Genomic DNA, 22,781 nt, shown 5'->3' on the forward strand with positions numbered 1-22,781 from the left:
ACCCATGTTCTTGCTTATGCTCTTCACGCGGAACGACTAATTTCTGAATCTGTAGGTCGTGATCGTCAACGGAATGGTAGCACCCATGGCAAGCAGGGAGGGGCGGGTAGGCTCAGGAAAATTACTGATCCATCCACGCTTATCCCGTTCCGCTACGGCGTGGCCGTTGAGCACCCATTCAATGCGCGGGCCACATCACCCAATACCTAGTAAAAACAGGAAACGCATACGCTCACGAATACAGAAATACACACGCATCCCGAGAACGACCAAAGGCTGAGATCCCGGCCTCAGCTGTGCCCACGATCAGATACGAATATTCGCATGAAAAGTAGATTTTTACTCCCATTTCTTTGTTTGGCATATGATGAGAATTGGCGTGGGATAAAACTCTGCTCACGAATTAATAGAATATCCTCTGAAACGAAATCGGTGGAAATTGGCTTCCTCAACTCTCATTCCCCTTTCCACTTAAACTCTCATTCCCTGTGATTAAATAGTGGACTTTTAGTCTCCTCACCTCTCAACTCCCATTCCCCATCTCGACTTCCCCCGAACTAAACGTGCTGCTGGAGTTGTAGTAGGACTTCGAGTCCGGTTGGTAGTAGATGTGGTCTAGTACGTGTGTTAGGCTTAGGAGTGCTGTTCTCGAGTCGGCTTGCTCGCCAGCCAGGTCTATATATATATATATATATATATATATATATATATATATATATATATATATATATATATATGCAGCAATGTGTGAGTTCTGTAACACAAAGAAAACCAGAAAATAGAAATAAAGAGGAAAACAAAGGGCACGATACAGGCCCTTGGCTATCAGTTTTGTGAGTGCGTGTGTTCGTGCAATTTTATGTGATTGATCCTGAGGGCAAATTCCAACAATTGGTATCTAGAGCAAGGTTTGAGTGAAGCTGCGCTTGCCCCGGGGTGGCGACCCTGCTAGTACCTCGAGGCGGGCGATATAGTCATTGGGATGCATCGACGAGGAGAAGCAGGCAATTATCGTTTGAGCGGCGACAAGGAGGATCGGGCAGTTCTTGTTCGGCGGAGCGGCGACAAGATGTCGCAAGCGAGGCGGCGGGTGATTGTCGTTCGACTAAACGACCTAGAGGAGGTTGACGGGAGCGATAGTGCCGAGGTGCAGTGCTAGAAGAGGCGACAAAGTTGTGAGCTTTCATCAATGTGTGGACATGAGTTCTTGTAAGATGCGTCCAAGAGCTCAGGCGTGTGAATCTTCTGCTGAAGTTGAGATGCATCACTTGGCGGAGGAGAATTTCAAGCGAGAGCGGGTGGAAAAAGGAATGCGTGCCTGGCGTTTCCGTTCGTGGTCGCGGAGTTCCGCCTAGTTCATATACGGTGGAGATGAGTTGGACGTATATGGCGAGTTGTGTTGTCACTGGAAATGAGGTGTCGTTTGATAAGATGTGGCATCGGCGACAATGAGAGATATTGAAGATGTGGCGGGTGAAGAGATGTGTCTCCCGGTGTGCGAGCGACCGATGGAAGATGAAGATCAATGTGGAGATGGACGTGCACTAGTTAAGTTGAGTTCCTGCATGAGACTATATGTTTATTCTGCATGTAACACACTAAGTTGCGGCAACGTGGCTGGTAGTCCTGATAATCGTCGGTTCGAGTCTAGAAGTCGGCATGAAAGGATTGAATGGTGATGAAGTGATGGCCATCGTTGCAAGAAGAAAGAAATTGCGGTCCGGTAAGTCGCGTCATCGGAGGGAGCCAACGTAACAAGATGAGTAGGTGGTAGTCTGCGTGTCTCGTTAAGAAAAGAGTCGAATGTTTAGATTAGAGGGTGAATATTGGAGTGATCAAACATACGTAAGTTTCCATGTTAAAGGCGTGTCGTGATTGGTAGTTGCTAGCACGTGCAAGTGCAAGTGCAAGTTGTGTCCGGCCAGAAATAGAAAGCGTGATCAAGCGGGCCGGGTGTTCAGTTTTGGTAGTTCTACTAGGAGGAGGTCACGTATGTGGTGCTAGTTGTGTTTGAGTCCCGGTAATTAGGAAAGTGTGGGTCCTTGCCAGTCCAGTTAGAGCTAGCTTTGGCGTATGGTATTTGGAGTTGTAGTAGGACTTCGAGTCCGGTTCGTAGTAAATTTGGTCTAGTACGTGTGTTAGGCTTAGGATTGCTGTTCTCGAGTCGGCTTGCTAGCCAGCCAGGTCTATATATATATATATATATATATATATATATATATGAGTTTTATGACACAGAGAAAACCAGGAAATAGAAATAAAGAGGAAAACTAAAGGCATGATACAGACCCTTGGCTATCAGTTTTGTGATTGTGTGTGTTCATGCAATTTTATGTGATTGATTCTGAGGATGAATTTCCAATAGTGGTGGGATGGGGATGTCCATGCCACTGCTCATTGGGGCCGGGGACGGCCAGCGATGGGGCTAGCGGCGGTGGCATCAAGGTAGGGGCAGGAAAGCTGCGGTCGAGCAGGAAGGAACAACCCACTCTAGAGCATGAGTATATTCGAGGAACTAAAAGTGTTATGGGTCATGCTAGTGATGCTTAAACCCCTAAACAAAACATTTCCCCTCAAATATTGCTTTTAGGAGTCTGCTAAGATACCTTAGTGTCAAACTGAATTCAATCTTGTATCAACATCAACATATATGCAGGATCATGGTTGTTATATCTCTATCCTGAATTACTTGTCGCAGAAATCAAAGTAGTTTTTAGCGATCTGCTAGATGATGCTCAATCTTCTAAACAAAAACATTTGCCCTGAAATAGCTTCGGAGATCTGCTACACATGCCCTTAGTGTGTCAAACTGCCGGTTCAATTTCCTATTAACATGAACATATGCAGCTTCATAAGGCTAGTGAAATCAGAGGTGAGCAACATGCTGAGTTTCAAAAGAACGATGATCAAACATTCTAAACAGTCTACAAACCATATATCAATTCAACGGCTGCATGCAAAGCGAATTTGGCAGCGAGTGATGCACTATTAAGTGAATTTGGTGCCACTTTACGTGGAGAAATGAACTATTACCATTATTACGGGGTTAGTGACAGCAGAAACGTCTGACAGACACATTAAACCTCGTGTACGTGGTTACCAAACTGCCAAATTTGTGGAGATTAATTAGCTGTCGGCAATTGATACCGGCAAAAAAAAAAATTCCTTTAGCGGCCCGTGAGTGGTGCGCCTGCCAGTATAAATAGGACAACCCACGGCCCGCATTTTCATCTTCCACAAGCACGTCTCTCTCTCTCTCTCTCTCTCTCTCTCTCTCTCTCTCTCTCTCTCTCTCTCTCTCTCTCACCACAACACAGCACTTGTCTTCTTTTCTTCTTCATTCGTGCTGCCAAGAGGAAGCAGGAGAGATGGAGGCCAAGAAGTTGAGGGTGGCCGCCATTGCCGCCCTGTGCGTGCTCCTGCTCGTGCTGCCCGGTCAGGTCGCCGCCAAGTCCGAGTTCTGCGAATGCTACGAGGACTGCTACCGTCAATGCAGGCACCACATCCTGCGATTCGCCTGCGTTCCGTTCTGTTCCAACAAGTGCAGCCCCAACCAGGCCGCCGCTGCGGGCGCTGCCGGTGGTGACCGCGACCGGTGCAGGGGGGCCTGTGCCAAAGTCAAAATCTGTGGCCAGACGAATCCGTCCAGTAAGACGATGGAACTAGCTCCATTCTCTCATTTCATTAATTTGTTCAGCTTGTTTGTTTTATTTTCATGAACAGTGTTGGAACCCAATGTTCTTCTTCTTATGGTTTTGCGATTTGCAGAGGACGAATGCGAGCGTGGCTGCCTCTAGGAGTTTGGTCTTAATTAATAAAAGGGCTGGTCGACCATGATCGTTGATATGATGTTGAACGGACATGATTGTACCAGCAAATCGATAAAAGTGGCGCGCAACAAGAAATGTAGCCATAATTAGAACTTCCAAGATCTGAAGAGTTTTCCATTCGAAAAAACATTTTAACAGTTTGTCGATTTGGTGCACGGCTTTGATTGTAGCAGAAAATATAAGAATAAAAGGGGGTTTAGTTTTGCTTCCGCATATCACTTCTGTGGATATTATCGCAATACGTGTAAGCCTTTGGTTTTGATTTGGTCTATGGAGATGCCAAACAAATTTCATTTTTGTTTCCTGAGCTAACTCATGAAAGGAGAATCCAATGCCCTAGTAGAGCGTACAAATTTTCATGCAGCAATCAACAATCCACGTGAATTCCAAATACAAACGAAATTGTGACGGCAAAAAACAATTCGAGTGATCATTAATAAAGTTGTCTTTTGTCTTAAAAAAAACTTGCCAACATGCACCAGTGACATTTTTATGTGGAAGAATGATTGCATGAAAGGTCTTCTATCTTTATGCGGAGTTCATGTTTCTACTTATGAAATACAGCAAATTCCTTGTCTCACAGAACAGATGGTGTATAAATTGTTAGAGCAACTTTGACAGAGTCGTCATATTCGCAATCGCAACCTCCATAATTGTCCTACATAAGGAACTTATATGTCATTGCCTACATACTCATTCTCCAATTTCTTAGCTTCTACTGTCAGCAATGTCCCTTCTGAGCTTGTTGCACCTGTATGTGGCCTCTATCATAATACTGACAGAGACGACCTAGCGGGTCGTGCCTAATTTCCTGGAGTGCACCTACATCCTTCACAACGCCACATGAGTGTTCGCACACGAACACGTCACTGTGTACCCTCGACGCCGGGGGTGATGCACTGCACCTCACATTGAAGTTGACCCGGCCGGAAACGTGATACGCAGGCAATCCGGCGGGTGCTTTTGAGGACCCAAAACCCCACACACCCGGGAGGGACCCCGCCAGGGCGCACGACGGCTATGGGCTGCCCTAGGTCGACCTGATCACCCCTACGGCCTTGAGGGTTGCCGCCCTGCAACAAGAAGAACGAACGAAGAACGAGGAACAAGACGAACTAGAGTTAAAGAGAAAAGATAAAAGATAAAAACTGGTGGATGATTTGTTCGATTGTGTGTTGTTCAATCGGCCGTCACCCCTTACGTATATAAGAGGCGGATGGACTTCCCGCACAAGGAAAGGTTAGAATTCACGTTCAAAACCCTAGTTTGGATCCAACTCGGAATCCGAACTTTTCAAAACTGTTCGGTTTACAACCTGGATACAACTTGCGGGTTACGTTTGAGGCAGTAAACGACCTCGGATGGAAACGAACCCAAAAGCAATCTTGACCGTTTCGACGAGACGAACTACTTTCATGTTGAACGTTTTTTGATCAGATGCCATCTTGAGGGGGGTTTCGGCTGTTTTCCGAAGTCTGCGGTAGAAAAATCCAAAACCCGGACAAACATCCCGGAGTGTCCGGCCATCCTTGGAGAAATCCAAAATCCGGATGATCATTCCCGGAGTGTCCGGCCATCCTGATGCAGCCGCGCATTTTTGGTTCTAACTTTTGCATACTAACTCCGATTGAGACTTTTTTTATATCAAAATCAAGCGCTTCGATGAGCCGCACAACTTTCTTGTTGAAACTTTTTTCATCCGAGGCCATATTAGTTGGATTTCAAGCCATTCTTTAATCTAATGTCAGCATGAGCATCTCTGAACTTGTCATAACTTTTGCATCCAAACTCCGTTTTAGACCATCTTCATATTCATCTTGATCTTCTAGAAGAGAGCCATCCCATGGTGACTTTCAATAATAAGTTTGAATTAATCTAGACATAGTTTCAAGCTACTCTTTATGATCGTGCCAATTTTGAGCGTCAACAATGAGCCTCTCCAATGCCTCGGCGTTGGGCCGTTGACTGTTCGTTCTCATTGATCTGGATAACTTTGCTATCACCAAGTATCCAACTGATTGTCTCGACTACAACACCAGCGAGGACGTAGCTTCAGTTATTGAGCAAAGGATACAGGTACTCTGACCTCTGCCGTGGTCTTCCTTTCTCAGTGATCCAACATGGATTAGCAACATCAGATCTTCGCGTGAATTGTGGAGCCTCGTTACGATTGCTTCAGATGGTATACCCGTGCAACAATCAGTTGGCGAGAGCTGTACTATTCTTATGTACAATACTAGGTGGCTGCTACAGATTTCCAGTTCAGTTGTATTACAAGGGCTTCCAAGTAATTCTGCAGCCAAATCTCTTATGGACCTGTTCCAAGAATTTATGAGCTCTTGGAGTTATTCTATACCATGTGCAAAACCTGGAGTGCTGAGAAGGTATAAATTCTCATATGCTTCAAACTCTTCTAGAATACAGCTACTGCATGGTTGTTATATTCAAGTTTGGGTTCAATTTCTGTTTGATGACAACTTATTCAGTGTGCCTTTAAGATCATCCATTCGAAAATTGCTTGGATACTAGACTGGGATGGATATGAACATGATTCTCCATATGGTTCTGAGAATCTTCTCTTAGAGTATTTTGCTAGTGACAAACAATTTGCTCAGTTTCTATTGCTCCGGTTTCCTGGAAGTCAAATAGAGAGCTCTGTAGTAGAGTTGCAATTCTCTGTTATCCGTGGTGCATGTTAGTCATCACCATGGGATCCTCGCTAGTGGAGAGTTAGAAATGGTGAGTTCAAGTGCTTGTTGGATAACAGTTCCTAGTGTTTTTGCATTGGTGAAACTAGTGACAGAAAATCCATCAGACCACATTGGCCAGGACAACCAAGCACCTTGTTCTGGATGGAAAATTGCGTGGGTATTTTATTTGGAATATTATGATGGTGAAGGAGACAAGCTCAGGCTACAATTACGGCAAGAAAGCAGAAAAGGTCTTATAGTCAATGGACTGAAATCAACACGTGCCAGTATTCAGGTAATTATTCAAGGCAAGAAGAGAGTTGTGAATTTGGACAAACAACAATTGTTGATTCTTGAGCATGGTGCTAGTATAATGTTACTGGAAGTACTCCCTCAACCTAATATTCACTTGGCACTGAAGATGCTTGATGCTGTACCTATAAACGCCGGTTTGATTTTCTTGCAGGAAGATATTGAGTACAGACATGGTAACTTACGTGCTGCTCATTGGTACTCCCTCCGTTCTAAAATTCTTGTCTTAGATTTGTCTAAGTGCTGCTCATTGGTACTCCCTCCATTCTAAAATTCTTGTCTTAGATTTGTCTAAATATGGATGTATCAAGTCACGTTTTAGTATTAGATACATCGGTATCTAGACAAATCTAAGACAAGAATTTTGGATTGGGGGGAGTACTATTCTGGAAATCTCCAATTGGAAATTGTCCGTTTGATTGATTTGACATGCTACACCATGATGAATAAATAGGTAATTTTTCGATTAACTTAATCGGCGAGTAAATCACTAACATAGCATTGACAAAAATAATTGCATACTGATATTCAATCATGCAAGCACATACTACACTAATTGCAGACAGATCTATGTATAACGCTAGCATGGTTAAAATAGAAAACAAAATGAGCGGGATAAACAAGTTATAACCTCCAGTAGGCCATGCAGAGGCCGCCGCGGTGGTGGCGGCAGCAGTGGTGTCCCCGGTGGCCTTCTTGTCGGCCTCGAGCTTCTTGGCGGTGGCATGTTCGGCGTGGTGAACATGGTGATGATGAGGGCGACGCAGACGTAGAGGAAGTAGACGAACAGCGAGTAGTCACGTAGTCGCTTCCCAAAAACCTATTTGTCCCTCTCATGTACAGGAACCAGCGGGACAGGGTTTCGGAGCTCTCCCGTCGACCGTGTACGCGACGGACGGGATGGAGTCACCGGCGGCAGCAGCAGCAAAGGAACGACGGTGGGCAGTGCGCGTGAGCATATGTGATCTGTTCGTGGCGGCTAGTGTTGGAAGACACCGCACACTTATATAGGCACAGCCGCGTGGAGAGACATGGGCTCGACCCACGTCTGAGTCCGTGACAGCCCACTATCCGACGTCTCAGATCGTGGCCCAGTTGTCAGAAACTCTCCGTTAGTGGCTGGCAAAAATAAGCGTGTAGGCGTGAGCTCGGCTCAATCCTGTAACCCGTGGCACGTCGTGACGAGGCGTGGCGAGGCGGGCGGTGGAGGAGGAGCGCGCGAGGGCCTCTTCTATTCTCAAACTCGAATAACATGTGGAAGACAATTCCTTTATAAAGAGGTCCAACTCCTTCTCCACTAGCGGGGTGGGACTAAACTTCCCATTACACCTAGTGCCAATAAACCCACATGGGCCCTTAGAGATTTTCAGAAATTGCTAGATGGGCCTAGGGCCCATCCTATATTTCAGCAATCCCCCACCAGATCTCGAGGGCCCATTGTGTCCTCTGTTCCAATTGCTGTTTCGATATACCAGTGTTCCAGTGTAGACCTGTTAAGGTTGAACTTCACCTAGAGCAAGCAGCTACACTTCTTCACAACTTAACAATGGACTAAGTCTTGAATTGTCAGTTTGTCGTATAGAAGCTTCACCACATGTCTTACAGGTACTAGGCTGCCAAAGGCTGACCCCTCGGATGGAGCATATAAGTCACACTCCTGGCCTGTTCATGAGCTTACTAGAGATCACCCCAATCTCATAGATTGTGAACAGTAATCGGGCTCACATAGGTGTGTTCCTCCAAAGATCGCTCTATAGGATAGCATCTTGCTTACATAAGCTTTGGAACACATTAAGACAATAGTCATCCTACCATACAGTATTGAGAGTATAGCATCTCTAACGGAGTGGGTTAGTTTAGTTACTCTCCTCAGTTCACCACTAGCTTGTTTTTCCAGGTCCTACTTCACGGGACCTCTGATCACATAGGTTGGGCTACCACCATGGCAACTCATGTGGGTCTCATACCCATCTCCCTGCTTCAACACCATATGTATCTAATGCTGTTAATTCTGCTTCCATTGTCAATGTCGTTAAGATCATTTGCTTGCAAGACTTCCAGGAAATAGCGCCACCTCCAAGAGTAAACATATACCTAGTTGTGGTCTTCATCTCATCAGCATCAGAGATCCAATTCTCATCACTATACCCTTCAAGTACCAATGGGTCTTTGGTATAGTGAAGTGCATAGTTCATAGTACCTTTCAGATAGCGCATAACTCTTTCAACAGCATGCCAATGTACATCACCCTGTTTGGAAACAAAGCAGCTCAGTTTGGTCACAGCAAACGCTATGTCAGGCCTCATTGCGCTCGCTAGGTACATTAGTGAACCAATGATTTGAGAGTATGTCAATTGATCTTTAGTCGTGCCTTTGGACTTTCGAATCAACACGCTGGGATCATATGGTGTTTGAGATGGTGTGCAATCCGAATATCCAAAGCGAATCAACACCTTCTCAACATAGTGGGATTGCAGAAGTGTGATCCCACCCTCATTATCTCTCAGTAGCTTGATGCTCAAGATAACATCAGCCACACCAAGGTCTTTCATCTCAAAGTTCTAAGATAGAAACGATTTGACCTCCTTAATGACTTTGAGGTTTGTTCTGAATATCAGTATGTCATCAACATACAAGCATAGTATAACTCCTTCTCCCCCACCATGGCGATAATATACACATTTTCCAGCCTCATTAACAATGAAACCATCAGATGTCAGAGTTGTATTGAACTTATCACGCCATTGCTTAGGTGCTTGTTTCAGGCCATATGAAGATTTCAGCAACCTACACACCTTTCTTTCTTGACCATCCATCACAAAGCCATCTGGCTGTCGAATATAGATTTCCTCGTTTAGCTCTCCATTCAGAAAAGCTGTGTTAACATCCATTTGATGGACGAGAAGACCATGCGAGGGCGCCAGCGAGAGTAATACTCGAATGGTGGTCAGTCTAGCCACAAGTGAATAAGTATCAAAGAAATCTTCCTCTTCTTTCTGGTCATAGCCCTTGGCCACAAGCCTAGCCTTGTACTTTTCAATCTACCATCAGTCCTAAGCTTCTTTTTGAACACCCACTTACATCACAGTGGTTTGCAACAATAGGGACGATCAGTGATCTCCCATGTCCCGTTAGCCATGATGGAATCCATCTCACTACGGACCGCATCCTTCCAGTAGTCAGCTTCTGGAGAGGCATACGCTTCTGAAATAGAAGTGGGAGTATCATCCATGAGGTACACGAAGAAATCATCACCAAAGGTCTTTGCAGTCCTTCGTCTCTTGCCCCTACCAAGGGTTTCCTCGTCATCCTCCTTAGGATTTTCATCATGTGTTTGTTCATAATATTCCATAGGAATGGCAGGCTCAGGAGTCTCATCAGATTCCTGTCTAGAAGTGCTTTGCATATCTCTCATAGGAAAACTATCCTCGAAGAATGTAGCATCCTTGGACTCCATAATTGTACCGACCTTCTGGTTAGGTACCTCAGATTTCACTACTAGAAATCTATAGCCAATGATGTTCTTAGCATAGCTCAATTTAACGCAGTCCACAGTCTTGGGTCCAAGCTTATGCTTTTTGGGGATCGGCACATTGACTTTCGCCAAACAACCCCAAGTACGCAAGTACGAGAGTGTTGTCATTCTCTTCACCCATTTCTCATAGGGAGTGGTCTCATTATCCTTTGTCGGAACTTTATTCAGGACATGACATGCCGTCAATATAGCCTCCCCCTACCATGCCTTGGATAAACCCGATGTATCTAACATGGCCTTAACCAAATCAGTCAGAGTACGATTTTTCCGCTCGGCAACCCCATTTGACTGGGGTGAATAGGGAGGCGTCCTCTCATGAATAATGTCGTGTTCTGCACAAAAGGAATAAAACTCACTCGAGAAGTACTCTGCACCACGATCTGACCGAACTCGTTTAATTTTCTTTTCAAGTTGATTCTCAACTTCTGGCTTATAGATTTCAAAGTAGTGTAGTTGAAAGTGCAACTATCCCTGGGTGGTTTTGGTAATTCCTAACAACATATAGCTCATTGAGCTAACATTATTCCAAGATTAATATTTCAGGAAAAGCTCAATGAATGGCATGGCATGGATGAGGAAAGTGGACCCCTCAAAATACTAAGGACAAAAAGATTGGCTCAAGCTCAAAGCTCAAGACTCTACATTTTATATTTTAGTGATCCAATATCACATTGAGTCTATAGGAAAAGCCAATACTATCAAGGAAGGATGAGGTGTTGCTTGATGAGGTTCTTGCTTCATAGTGCTTAGTGATATGCTCCAAAACCCTCAACTACCTTCCCACATCCACACATGACCTAAACCAAAAGTCAAACTCGGCCCCACCGATTCTTTCTATCCGGCGCCACCGAGTTCAGATGTCATAGCCACTGCCACAAACCCTAGGCAAATCGGTCTCACCGATAGGGATCTCAGTCACACCGAGATGGGGTTGTAATCTCTCTGTTTCCCTTCGTAATTTCGGTCCTACCGAGATGAGCGATCGGTCCCACCGAGATTGCAATGTAAACTCTCTGTTTCCCTTTTGTAACATTTCGGTCCCACCGAAATGAGCAAATCGGTCCCACCGAGTTTACCTGGCCAACTCTCTGGTTAGCTTATTACCAAAATCGGTTCCACCGAGTTTGTGTAATCAGTCACACCAAGATTACGTTATGCCCTAACCCTAACCATATCGGTCCTACCGAGTTGCATCTCAGTCCCACCGAAAATCCTAACGGTCACTAGGTTTGCTAAATCGGTCCGACTGAGTTTCTCAATTTGATCTCACCGAGATTGGTAAATTGTGTGTAACGGTTAGTTTTTGTGTGGAGGCTATATATACCCCTCCACCCACTCTTCATTCGTGGAGAGAGCCATCAGAACATACCTACACTTCCAATACACATTTCCTGAGAGAGAACCACCTACTCATGTGTTGAGGCCAAGATATTCCATTCCTACCATATGAATCTTGATCTCTAGCCTTCCCCAAGTTGCTTTCCACTCAAATCTTCTTTCCACCAAATCCATATCCTATGAGAGAGAGTTGAGTGTTGGGGAGACTATCATTTGAAGCACAAGAGCAAGGAGTTCATCATCAACACACCATTTGTTACTTCTTGGAGAGTGGTGTCTCCTAGATTGGCTAGGTGTCACTTGGGAGCCTCCGACAAGATTGTGGAGTTGAACCAAGGAGTTTGTAAGGGCAAGGAGATCGCCTACTTCGTGAAGATCTACCGCTAGTGAGGCAAGTCCTTCGTGGGCGATGGCCATGATGGGATAGACAAGGTTGCTTCTTCGTGGACCCTTCATGGGTGGAGCCCTCCGTTACCCTTGGTGGGTTGAAGTCTCCATCAACGTGGATGTACAATACCACCACCTATCGGAACCACGACAAAAACATCTGTGTCTCCAATTGCATTTCAATTCTCCAAACCCTTCTCTTTACATTCTTGCAAGTTGCATGCTTTACTTTTCGCTGCTCATAGACTCTTTGCATGCTTTCTTGAATTGTGTTAAGATTGCTTGACTTGTGCTAAGATAGCTAAAATCTGCCAAAGACTAAAATTGGGAAAAGGATAGATTTTTAATTGGTCAAGTAGTCTAATCACCCCCCTCTAGACATACTTTTGATCCTACAAGTGGTATCAGAGCTTTAGCCTCCATTTGCTTTGATTTCCATAGCTTTTGGTGGTCATAGCCTTGGTTTCACAACCTAGGAGAGTATGGCGTCTATGGAGGGAAATTATCACCGTAGAGGTCTTACTTTGATGGTACTAATTTTGCTAGTTGGAAGCATAAGATGAAAATGCATATTCTTGGACATAACCCCGCCGTTTGGGCTATTGTGTGTGTTGGCTTGCAAGGTGAATTCTTTAATGGGAGAGAACCGAATCGTGAAGCCACCACAGAAGAGTTGAAAATGTTGCAATACAACGCTCAAGCTTGTGATATCCTCTTCAACGGATTGTGCCCCGAAGAATTCAACAAAATCAGTCGTCTTGAGAATGTAAAGGAAATTTGGGATACTTTGATTGACATGCATGAAGGTACCGACTCCGTCAAGGAATCCAAGTTGGATGTGCTTCAAAGTCAACTTGACAAGTTCAAAATGAAGGATGGTGAAGGTGTCGTTGAAATGTACTCTAGGCTTGCTCTTATCACAAATGAGATTGCCGGCTTAGGAAGTGAAGAGATGACCGACAGATTGATCATCAAGAACATCCTAAGAGCCTTGGTACCGTGTGCACATTGATTCAAATGATGCCCAATTACAAAGATCTCAAGCCAGCGGAAGTCATTGGAAGAATTGTTGCTCATGAGATGTCACTCAAGGATAAGGAGGAACTTCACAACAAATCAAGTGGTGCTTACAAAGCCTCATGTGAAGCCCCCACATCATCAAGTGAGAAACAAACCTTCAATGAAGAATTGAGCTTCATGGTGAAGAACTTCAACAAATTCTACAAGAGTAGAAGCAAAGAGAGAAGCTCTATGTCAAGGTCCTACAATGACAAAAGATCTTCTAGTCGAGAGCGAAACTGATACAATTGTGGAAGGCCCGAACACTATTCCAATGAGTGTACTGCACCCCACAAAAGAAGAGAAGATTCTCCAAAAAGAAGAAGTAGAAGAGAAGAACCTAGAGAAAGAAGGAGTAGAGATGATCGTTATGAACGAAGACCCTCACGGAGAAGCAAGGATTCAGAAAGAAAGGACAAGTCATCAAGGGGCTACACAAAAGAAGACATCAAGCTCATGTTGGTGAATGGGTATCCGGCCCCGACTCTGACTCTTTGAAAAAACTCCTTTCAAAAACGCCTTTATGCTTTCCAAAAAATTCTACGCCATTTCCGATCAACAATATGTCATTCACATAAACTTATCAGAAAGGTTGTAGCGCTCCCACTCATTTTCTTCTAAATACAGGCGTCACCACAAGGCTGTATAAAACCATATGCTTTGATCACTTTATCAAAGCATACATTCCAACTCCGAGATGGTTGCACCAGTCCATAGATGGATCACTGGAGCTTGCTGCTACCTCTTGAGCATGCGTTGGTTTTCCCTTAAGAGGAAAGGGTGATGCAGCAAAGTAGCATAAGTATTTCCCTCGGTTTTTGAGAACCAAGGTATCAATCCAGTAGGAGACTACACGCAAGTCCATCGTACCTACACAAACAATCAAGAACCTTGCAACCAGCGCGATAAAGGGGTTGTCAATCCCTTCATGGCCACTTGCAAAAGTGAGATCTGATAAAGATAATAAGATGAATATTTTTGGTATTTTTTTGTATAGATTGAAAATTAAAGATTGCAAAATAAACGGCGACAGAAATAGCTAGTTGATGGGAAATGATATAATGGAGAATAGACTCGGCGGCCATAGGTTTCACTAGTGGCCTCTCTCAAGATAGCATAATCTATGATGGGCGAACAAATTACTGTCGAGCAATTGATAGAAAAGTGAATAGTTATGAGAATATCTAGGCATGATCATGTATATAGGCATCACATCCGTGACAAGTAGACCGAAACGATTCTGCATCAACTACTATTACTCCACACATCGACCGCTATCCAGCATGCGTCTAGAGTATTAAGTTCATAAGAACAGAGTAACACATTAGGCAAGATGACATGATGTAGAGGTATGAACTCAAGCAATATGATATAAAACCCATCTTTTTATCCTCGATGGAAACAATACAATACGTGCCTTGCTGCCCTTGCTGTCACTGGGAAAGGACACCGCAAGATTGAACCCAAAGCTAAGCACATATCCCATTGCAAGAAATATCAATCTAGTAGGCCAAACCAAACTGATAATTCGAAGAGACTTGCAAAGATATTTAAATCATGCATAAAAGAATTCAGAGAAGAATCAAACATTATTCATAGATAATCTTGATCATTAAGCCACAATTCATCGGATCTCGACAAACACACCGCAAAAATAATTACATCAAATAGATCTCCAAGAGAATCGAGGAGAACTTTGTATTGAGATCCAAAGAGAGAGGGAAGAAGCCATCTAGCTAATAACTATGGACCCAAAGGTTTGTGGTAAACTACTCACACATCATCGGAGAGGCTATGGTGTTGATGTAGAAGCCCTCCGTGATCGATTCCCCCTCCGGCGGAGTGCCGAAAAAGGCCCCAAGATGGGATCTCACGGGTACAGAAGGTTGCGGCGGTGGAAATAGGGTTTCGTGGTGCTCCTAGATATTTTTAGGGTATATGGGTATATATAGGAGGAGGAAGTAGGTCGGTGGAGCTGTGAGGGGCCCACGAGGGTGGGGGCATGCCCTCCTGCCTCATGGCCTCCTCGCTTCTTTCTTGACGTCCACTCCAAGTCTCCTAGATCACGTTTGTTCCAAAAAAGATCCTCGCGAAGGTTTCATTCTGTTTGATATTCCTTTTCTGCGAAACACTGAAATAGGCAAAAAAACAGCAAATTGCACTGGGCCTTCGGTTAATAGGTTAGTCCCAAAAATAATATAACAGTGCATAATAAATCCCATTAAACATCCAAAACAAATAATATAATAGCATGGAACACTCAAAAATTATAGATACGTTGGAGACATATCAAGCATCCCCAAGCTTAATTCCTGCTCGTCCTCGAGTAGGTAAATGATAAAAACATAATTTTTGATGTGGAATGCTTCCTAACATACTCCCTCCGTTTTCCAGTCTGCATATAAGGTTTGGTCAAAGTCAACCTTTGTAAAGTTTGACAAACTTTATATTAAAAAATATAAACATTAACAATATGAAATCAACATTATCAGATGCACCATGAAATGTATTTTCATACTATATAGTTTTAATATTGTAGATGTTCATATTTTTTATATAAATTTGGTCAAACTTTGTGTAGTTTGACTTTGACCTAATCTTATATGCGGAGTAAAAAGAAACGGAGGGAGTAATTTTCAAAGTAATTATCTTTATTATGGCATGAATGTTCAGATCCGAAAGATTCAAGATAAAAGTTTAATATTGACATAAAAATAATAATACTTCAAGCATACTAACTAAGCAATTATGTCTTCTCAAAATAGCATGGACAAAGAAAGTTATCCCTACAAAGTCATATAGTGTGGCTATGCTCTATCTTCACCACACAAAATATTTAAATCATGCACAACCCCGATGACAAGCCAAGCAATTGTTTCATACTTTTGACGTTCTCAAAATTTTTCAATCTTCACGCAATACATGAGCGTGAGCCATGGATATAGCACTATAGGTGGAATTGAATTGTGGTTGTGGAGAAAAAAAATAAGAAGATAGTCTCACATCAACTAGGCGTATCAACGGGCTATGGAGATGCCCATCAATACATATTAATGTGAGTGAGTAGGGATTGCCATGCAACGGATGCACTAGAGCTATAAGTGTATGAAAGCTCAAAAAGAAACTAAGTGGGTGTGCATCCAACTTGCTTGCTCACGAAGACCTAGGGCATTTTGAGAAAGCCCATCATTGGAATATACAAGCCATGTTCTATAATGAAAAATTCGCACTAGTATATGGTAGTGACAACATAGGAGACTCTCTATCACGAAGATCATGGTGCTACTTTGAAGCACAAGTGTGGTATAAGGATAGTAGCATTGCCCCTTCTCTCTTTTTCTCTTTTTTTATTTGGGCCTTTTCTTTTCTTTTTATGGCCTCTTTTTTTATTTTTTTTATTTTTCGTCTGGAGTCTCATCCCGACTTGTGAGGGAATCATAGTCTCCATCGTCCTTTCCTCACTGGGACAATGCTCTAATAATGATGATCATCACACTTTTATTTACCCACAACTCAATAATTACAACTCGATACTAGAACAAAAATATGACACATTGTGAATTCCTACGGCGGTGTACCGGGATATGTGATGAATCAAGAGTGACATGTATGAAAGAATTATGAACGGTGGCTTTGCCACAAATACGATGTCAACTACATGATCATGCAAGGAAATATGACAACGATGAAGCGTGTCATAATGAATGGAACGATGGAAAGTTGCATGGCAATATATCTCGGAATGGCTATGGAAATGCCATAATAGGTACGTATGGTGGCTGTTTTGAGGAAGATATATGGTGGGTTTATGGTACCGGCAAAAGTTGCACGGTACTAGAGAGGCTAGCAATGGTGGAAGGGTGAGAGTGCGTATAATCCATGGACTCAACATTAGTCATAAAGAACTCACATACTTATTGCAAAAATCTATTAGTTATCGAAACAAAGTACTAAGTGCATGCTCATAGGGGGATAGATTGGTAGGAAAAGATCATCGCTCGTCCCCGACCACCACTCATGAGGAAGACAATCAATAAATAAATCATGCTCCGACTTCATCACATAACGGTTCACCGTACCTGCATGCTATGGGAATCACAAACTTTAACACAAGTATCTCTCAAATTCACAACTACTCAACTAGCACGACTCTAATATTAGCATCTTCATTTCTCAAAACAATCATCAAGTATCAAACTTCTCATAGTATTCAATGCACTTTATATGAAAGTTTTTATTATACCTATCTTGGATGCCTATCATACTATGACTAATTTTATAGCCAAAGCAAATTACCTTCTGTTCTAAAAGACCCTCAAAATTATATAAGTCAGGCATGAGATAACAATAATTTCTATAAAATAAAACCACCACCGTGCTCTAAAAAGATATAAGTGAAGCACTAGAGCAAAGTTATCTAGCTCAAAAGATATAAGTGAAGCACAAAGAGTATTCTAATAAATTCCGATTCATGTGTGTCTCTCCAAAAGGTGTGTACAGCAAGGATGATTGTGGTAAACTAATAAGAAAATACTCAAATCATACAAGACGCTCCAAGCAAAACACATATCATGTTGTGAATAAAAATATAGCCTCAAGTAAAGTTACCGATGGACGAAGACGAAAGAGGGGATGCCTTCCGGGGCATCCCCAAGCTTAGGCTTTTGGTTGTCCTCGAATTTTACCTTGGGATGCCATGGGAATCCCCAAGCTTAGACTCTTTCCACTCCTTATTCCAAAATCCATCAAATCTTTACCCAAAACATGAAAACTTCACAACACAAAACTCAACAGAAAATCTCATGAGCTCCGTTAGTATAAGGAAACAAATCACCACTACAAGGTACTGTAATGAACTCATTATTTATTTATATTGGTGTTAAACCTACTGTATTACAACTTCTCTATGGTTCATACACCCCGATACTAGCCATGGATTCATCAAAATAAGCAAACAACACACAAAAAACAGAATCTGTCAAAAACAGAACAGTTTGTAGCAATCTGTATCAAACGTATACTTCTGTAACCCCAAAAATTCTGAAATAAATAGGTGGACATGAGGAATTTGTCTATTAATCATCTGCAAAAGAATCAACCTAATAGCACTCTCTAGTAAAAAAATGGCAGCTAGTCTCGTAAGCGCTAAAGTTTCTGTTTTTTACAGCAAGATCGCAAAGACTTTCCCCAAGTGTTCCCAAAGTTTATACTTGGCACAAACACTAATTAAAAACATAAAACCACATATAAACAGAATCTAGATGAATTATTTATTACTAAACATAAACAAAAATAAAATTGGGTTGCCTCCCAACAAGCACTATCGTTTAACGCCCTTAGCTAGGCATTGATTCAATGGTTCTCACATGAAAGACAAGAATTGAAGCACAAAGAGAGCATCATGAAACACGTGACAAACACATCTAAGGATAACATACTTCCTATGCATAGGAATATTAAAGGAAAACAAATTATCATAGCAAGCAAAAACTAACATATGCAAGGAAGCGAAAAGAAACAATAGCAATCTCAACATAACGAGAGGTAATTTAGCAACATGAAAATTTCTACAATAATATTTTCCTCTCTCATAATAATTACATGTGGGATCATAAGAAAAATCAACAAAATAGCTATCACATAAAATATTTTCAACATGATCCACATGCATGCAAAGTTGACATTCTTCCGAAATAGTGGGATTAACATTAACTAAAGTCATGACCTCTCCAAACCCACTTTTATCAAAAAATTTCATAAGATTGAACATTCTCCAAATATGTGGGATCTAAAGTTGACACTCTACCAAACCCACTTTCATTATTATTGCAAACATTATTATCAATCTCATATTCATCATGGGGCTTAAATAAATTTTCAAGATCATAAGAAGAATCACCCCAATCATGATCATTGCAACAAATAGTAGTCATAGCAACACTAGCATCCCCAAGCTTAGGGTATTGCATATTATTAGCACAATTGACACTCATTGAATTTATAATAACATCATTGCAATCATGATCTTTATTCAAAGATCTATCGTGAATCACTTTATAAAGCACTTCATCACAATTTTCAGATTCACGAATTTCATGCAAAACTCCATAAAGATAATCTAGTGCACTCAAATCACTAGCAATTGGTTCATCATAATTGGATCTTTTAAAAATATTAGCAAGAGTATGAGGATCCATAACAATAGATATATAGCAAGTGAAGATACAAGCTAATAGAAGGCCCATGGTAACACAAGCAAACAGAAGGGCGAATGGAAAAGGGCGAATAAAACGGCAAAGGTGAAGTGGGGGAGAGGAAAACGAGAGGCAAATGGCAAACAATGTAATGCGAGGGAGGAGAGTTTGTGATGGGTACTTGGTATGTCTTGACTTGTGCATAGATCTCCCTGGCAACGGCGCCAGAAATCCTTCTTACTACCTCTTGAGCATGCGTTGGTTTTCCCTTGAAGAGGAAAGGGTGATGTAGCAAAGTAGCATAAGTATTACCCTCAGTATTTGAGAACCAAGGTATCAATCAAGTAGGAGACTACACGCAAGTCCCTTGTACCTGCAAAAACAATCAAGAACCTTGCAACCAACGTGATAAAGGGGTTGTCAATCCCTTCACGGCCACTTGCAAAAGTGAGATCTGATAGAGATAATAAGATAAATATTTTTCGTATTTTTGTTGTATAGATTGAAAAGTAAAGATTGCAAAATAAACGGTGATAGAAATAGCTAGTTGATGGGAAATAATATAATGGAGAATAGACCCAGGGGCCATAGGTTTCACTAGTGGCTTCTATCAAGATAACATAACCTATGGTGGGCGAACAAATTACTGTCGAGCAATTCATAGAAAAGTGAATAGTTATGAGAATATCTAGGCATGATCATGTATATAGGCATCACGTCTATGACAAGTAGACCGAAACGATTCTGCATCTACTACTATTAATCCACAGATCGACTGCTATCCAGCACGCATCTAGAGTATTAAGTTCATAAGAACAGAGTAACGCATTAGGCAAGATGACATGATGTAGAGCGATAAACTCAAGCAGTATGATATAAACCCCATCTTTTTATCCTCGATGGCAACAATACAATACGTGCCTTGCTGCCCTTGCTGTCACTGGGAAAGGACACCAGAAGATTGAACCCAAAGCTGAGCACTTCTCCCATTGCAAGAAAGACCAATCTAGTAGGCCAAACCAAACTGATAATTCGAAGAGACTTGCAAAGATATTTAAATCATGCATAAAATAATTCATGGAAGAATCAAATATTGTTCATAGATAATCTTGATCATAAACCCACAATTCATCCGATCTCGACAAACACACCGCAAAAAGAATTATATCGAATAGATCTCCAAGAGAATCGAGGAGAACTTTGTATTGAGATCCAAAGAGAGAGAAGAATCCATCTAGCTAAAAACTATGGACCCGAAGGTCTGTGGTAAATTACTCACACATCATTGGAGAGGCTATGGTGTTGATGTAGAAGCCCTCCGTGATGGATTCCCCCTTAGACGGAGCGCCGGAAAAGGCCCCAAGATGGGATCTCACGGATACAGAAGGTTGCGGCGGTGGAAATAGGTTTTCATGGTGCTCCTGGATGTTTTCAGGGTATATGGGTATATATAGGAGGAAGAAGTAGGTCGATGGAGCTGCGAGGGGCCCACTAGGATGGGGGACACACCCACCCCCCTGGGGCACACCCTCCTGCCTCGTGGCCTCCTCGCTTCTTTCTTGACATCCACTCCAAGTCTCCTGGATCACATTTGTTCCAAAAACGATCCTTGCAAAGGTTTCATTCCGTTTGATATTCATTTTCTGTGAAACACTGAAATAGTAAAAAAATAGCAATTTTCACTGGGCCTTCGGTTAATAGGTTAGTCCCAAAAATAATATAAAAGGGCATAATAAAGCCCATTAAACATCTAAAACAGATAATATAATAGCATGGAACAACCAAATTTATAGATACATTGGAGACGTATCACTTGCACACTTTGTTAGCACCTTTAGGATTGTAAAAACCTTCCTGTTGCATTATATACAACTCTTCTTTAAGAAATCCATTAAGGAATACAGTTTTGACATCCATTTGCCAGATTTCATAAAATGTGGCAATTGCTAACATGATTCGGACAGACTTAAGCATCGCTACGAGTGAGAAAATCTCATCGTAGTCAACATCTTGAACTTGTCAAAAACCATTTGCAACAATTCGAGCTTTGTATATAGTAATACTACCATCAGCGTCTGTCTTCCTCTTGAAGATCCATTATTCTCAATGACTTGCCGATCATTTGGCAAGTCAACCAAAGTCCACACTTTGTTCTCATACATGGATCCCATCTCAGATTTCATGGCCTCAAGCCATTTTGCGGAATCTGGGTTCATCATCGCTTCCTCATAGTTCGTAGGTTCGTCATGGTCTAGTAACATGACTTCCAGAAAGGATTACCGTACCACTCTGGGGTAGATCTTACTCTGGTTGACCTACGAGGTTCGGTAGTAACTTGATCTGAAGTTTCATGATCATCATCATTAACTTCCTCACTAATTGGTGTAGGCATCATTGGAACTGATTTCAGTGATGAGCTACTTTCCAATTCGAGAGAAGGTACAATTACCTCATCAAGTTCTACTTTCCTCCCACTCACTTCTTTCGAGAGAAACTCCTTCTCTAGAAAGGATCCACTTCTTAGCAACAAAGATCATGCCTTCGGATCTGTGATAGAAGGTGTACCCAACAATTTCTTTTGGGTATCCTATGAAGACGCACTTCTCGGATTTGGGTTTGAGCTTATTAGGCTGAAACTTTTTCACATAAGCATCGCAACCCCAAATTTTAAGATATGACAACTTAGGTTTTCTTGCTAAACCACATTTCGTACGGTGTTGTCTCAACGGATTTTTAGATGGTGCCCTATTTAACATGAATGCAGTTGTCTCTAATGCATAACCCCAAAACGATAGTGGTATATCAGTAAGAGACATCATAAATCGCACCATATCTAATAAAGTATGGTTACGATGTTCAGACACACCATTGCGTTGTGGTGTTCCGGGTGGCGTGAGTTGCGAAACTATTCCGCATTGTTTCAAATGAAGACCAAACTCTTAACTCAAATATTCACCTCCACGATCAGATCATAGAAACATTATTTTCTTGTTATGATGATTTTCCACTTCACTCTTTGAACATTTCAAATGTTTCAGACTTATGTTTCATCAAGTACATATACCTATATATGCTCAAATCATCTGTGAAGGTCAGAAAATAATGATACCCTCCACGAGTATCAACACTCATCGGACCGTATACATCCATATGTATTATTTCCAATAAGTTAGTGGCTCGCTCCATTGTTCCAGAGAACAGAGTCTTAGTCATCTTGCCCATGAGGCATGGTTCGCAAGCATCAATTGATTCCAAAATCCCATCAGCATGGAGTTTCTTCATGCGCTTTACACCAATATGACCTAAACGGCAGTGCCACATATAAGTTGCACTATCAATATTAACTTTGCATCTTTTGGCTTCAGTATTATGAATATGTGTATCACTACGATCGAGATTCAATAAAACATTTATATTGAGCGTATGACCATAGAAG

Source organism: Triticum aestivum, chromosome 6A (assembly GCF_018294505.1).
Source record: "Triticum aestivum cultivar Chinese Spring chromosome 6A, IWGSC CS RefSeq v2.1, whole genome shotgun sequence".
Classification (NCBI taxonomy): Eukaryota; Viridiplantae; Streptophyta; class Magnoliopsida; order Poales; family Poaceae; genus Triticum; species Triticum aestivum.